This window comes from Schistosoma mansoni, chromosome W (genome assembly GCF_000237925.1).
Source record: "Schistosoma mansoni strain Puerto Rico chromosome W, complete genome".
NCBI classification, from domain to species: domain Eukaryota; kingdom Metazoa; phylum Platyhelminthes; class Trematoda; order Strigeidida; family Schistosomatidae; genus Schistosoma; species Schistosoma mansoni.
The window spans coordinates 25,260,034-25,263,775 of NC_031502.1; the positions used below are offsets into that span (position 1 = coordinate 25,260,034).

General features: G+C 41.7%; 1 protein-coding gene across 1 annotated transcript in view; it reads right to left on the reverse strand.

Moving 5' to 3' along the window:
• The window catches only part of Smp_068250 (putative protoporphyrinogen oxidase,chloroplast/mitochondrial precursor), a 17,911-nt gene extending 14,765 nt beyond the window's left edge, over positions 1-3,146 (reverse strand). The window contains exon 1 of the mRNA XM_018789103.1: positions 3,080-3,146. The gene's annotated coding sequence lies outside the window, so the exon portion shown is untranslated. The remainder of the gene's footprint in view (positions 1-3,079) is intronic.
• Between the last annotated feature and the right edge of the window lie 596 nt (positions 3,147-3,742).

Below are 3,742 nucleotides of genomic sequence, written 5' to 3' on the forward strand. Positions count from 1 at the left end.
TGGTGTCCGACAAGGCTGTCCACTATCTCCATTTTTGTTTAACTTCATCATAGACCTACTACTAGGAAATAACACTCTCTTCGACTGAATTTTAAGGGATTGATCCCGTACCAGGAGGTCCACCTATAGACTGAGTACGCAGATGACATAGTCCTGTTTGGTGAAGACGCTGACAAAATGCAGTCTTTTGGTAGCACTGAGTAACAAAATGCCAGGATATTTGGGATGTTTCTCCCCATCTAAATGTAAATTGTTACTCCAGGACTGGCCTGCATCAACACTTGAACTAAGGATAGGGAGCAAAGTAGTCGAACGTGTCGATAACTTCACTTATCTTGGGAGTCTGATAAGCCCTAATGGGTTGGTATCTGACGAAATCTCAGCACGGAATCAAAAAGCTCGTTTGGCTTTTGCCAACTTACGCCACCTATGGCGAAGACGAGATATCCGTCTATCAATTAAGGGACGAGTATACTGTGCAGCAGTTCATTCTGTTCTACTTTACGGCTGTGAAACATGGCCATTAAGAGTAGAAGATACTCGTAAGTTACTAGTATTTGACCACAGATGCCTTAGAGATATTGCTCGCATCTACTGGGATCACCGGGTAAGTAATAATGAGGTTCGACGCAGGGTATTAGGAAATGATGGTAAATCAGTTGATGAGGTGATGAATGTTCATCGACTGAGATGGTTAGGCCACGTGTTACGTATGCCTGAACACCGATTACCACGACGCGCTATGCTGACTAGTGTAGGGGATGGTTGGAAAAGAGTTAGGGGCGGCCAAACCAAAACATGGCATCAGTGCTTGAAGTCACTAACTTCTAGTGTGAGCCATGTTGGCAGATGCAGACTACTTGGTTGGGGTCCGCGTGACTATCGTAACCAATGGTTGGAGACTCTAGGTGACATGGCTGAGAATCGATCACAATGGCGTAGGTGTATTTACTCTTTATCTTCCCTTAAACCTTAAGATTAAAATTGCTTCATAACGTTCTTCCTTCCTATACTATATCCTTATATACAACCTATCTTTTATATACTACCACCACTAAATTAACTATTTCTATGAATCCGGTGTTCATCTTGTTGTGCTAACGAGTTATGGCGACTTGGACCGATGCATATGTGTGCCTGGTCCTATGTTGTAGCTGACTGACTGACTGTTCAGGGTTTCCAAAGAGACCCATTCATAATGATGATGCTTCTTGCGGCCTAGAACCTTCTAACCCGTTGAAGTTAATGCTTCTTTGATACCTTTCCAGTTGTCCTCCATAGTAGTTTCTTGTTCGTTCAGTAGATCCTATAAGGCTTGGAACCCGTTGTTTAGAGTTATCTTGAATCCATTGAGTTTGTTAGTATCTCGAAGAAAGGCTGTATTGAACTTTTGTAATGCTGTTTCCCCAGTTGTGCAGTGTTTCTTTAGCTTCAGTTTCATCTTGGCAACCAGCAGGTGGTGATCTGAAGCTATGTCAGCTCCTCACCTGGTCCTCACATCTTCCATTGTCCTTCGGAAATTTTTATTGATACAAATATGATCTATCTGGTTCTCTGTGGTGTGGTCCGGTGAGATCCATGTAGCTTTTTGTATGCGTTTGTGTGGAAATATTGTGCCGCCTATAACCAGTTTGTTGAATGCACATAGATTTGCGAATCTCTCCCCATTTTCGCTTCTCTCTCCCAGTCCATGTCGTCCCATTATATCTTCACGTCCGGTGTTGTCCATTTCGACTTTGGCGTTTAGATCTCCCATCAGGATGGTCAGGTCTTTTCCTGGGTATTTTGCTATAATCGATTGCAGCCTCTCGTAGAACTGATCTTTATTGTCGTCGTTGCTATCATTGGTGGGCGCATAACATTGGATAACATTCATTGTGATTCCCTCCTTCTTTATTTTGAAGGATGCTTTGATGATTCTGGATCCATGAGATTTCCATCCTACAAGTGCATTTCGTGCTTCTCTGGGCATCATTATAGCAACTCCGTGAATGTGTGGAGCATTTTCCTCTTCGTGACCGGAGTACAGAAGCATCTCTCCCGTATTTAACCTTTGCTGTCGAGCTTGGGTACAACGAGTTTCGCTGATTCCGAGTACTGCCAAGTTGTATCTCCTCATTTTCATTGCTATTTGAATTATCTTCCCGGTCTCCCACATTGTCCGGACGTTCCATGTACCTACATTGATTGTTGCTCTGGTCGTTAGAAGGGGCATCGTCCTCGTGACTTCTGGTTTATCTCGGCCTTCATCATGGGGCGTCATAATTCTTCCTTCAACTCCCATGGCAGTTTAAATGGTTTGAATTATTTCTTCTGGTTAGCGTTTTGTTAGAGGGGTTAGTTTTCTACGGTATGGGCTCGATAATCCCATGCCCAACCCTCCTCCTTTACCCGGGCTTGGGACCGGTAGTAACTCTAGAAGAGCTACAGGCGGAGTTTGTTGACTATTACCTGTTATATATTTAAGACGGTAGAAAGAATACTCAGGGTAAGTTGAAACATGGAGCCTCCATGGAGTTAAATTAGAGTTGAGTCGCAAAGTTTCTATCCAGGGTGAAAATGAAGGTGTATGCAACTTCATGGAACTCGATCCCTAATTTAGCGCCAGTGTGCATTTAATGGAGATTCTGGAAGCCTAGGAACTGAAACTTAATGAGCACTTATGAGTGATTTTACACCGGACAAAAAGCAGGGTTCGAGGTTTTGATTGGTTTGAGCCTAGCCTACGTTGTTAGCTGTAGAAATTTGAAGCGAAGGTTGCGAGTGATGTCGGAAAGAGAATAAAAGTAAGTGAGGTTCAACAATCCAGAAAGCATTCAAGATGTATCCATACTTATTAGTCAAAGTAATTAGTAAAGATTAACAATCACACAAGTGTGAAATTAAGACAATCTGCCAGAAGACTAGTGTGCGACCCGATTAGCTGGCTGGAATTGCCGTTAAAGTTAATCCCCCGATGAGATGCGTGTAAATTATCGGCTCAATTAGCTTCCAACTAACTGCGACTACTCAATAAAAAGTATTGATGTAAACGATCAAAGGAAGAACAATTTTAAATTAAAAATCGTCATTATCTTACCATTTAGCTAGGCAACAGCTCAGTGGTATTGATGGAGGTTGTGAGCACTTGAAGGTCAAAACATTGTAAAACCATTGGTGCGTCACCTCGATAATTCGTAAAGTTTTGCGTAAACGGTCAAACCAATACAGCTTTAGATTTGATTTGAGTTCAGACGCGCTGTCTGATAACGTCCATCCTTCAAGTAAGGAGAACGATGCCATCGTAATGATGCATGATATAAGACAAATCTTCAGTGATATTATTTTATAGTGACGATTTGCCAGTTAGGATAATTTTGAGACCTGTTCGAAGTAAGTACATTTGGTAATAGGACTTATGTAGTTGATAATTCTTTGTACAGCATACGCACACTAAGTATGTCATGTCATTATGTAAAAAGGACGAAGATGACCCTACTCTAAAGTATTTTTAGTGAGACTATAGTTTATGGCCGACTTTTGAGCGACGCTGAAGTGACCTTGAGAGTCCACCCAATAACTAGGACCGAATGAGGATTGCAAACCTGTGTGAGGAATTAGAATGATGATTTACAGATAATGGCTAAAGTTGGAAATTAGATTTAGGGTTTTAATCACTAATTGATGTCGGCTATAATGGCAAAACTCTATTTGGCCAAATGGATAAGTGAGTTTTTCACCAAAATCCGAGACCTGTAATCTT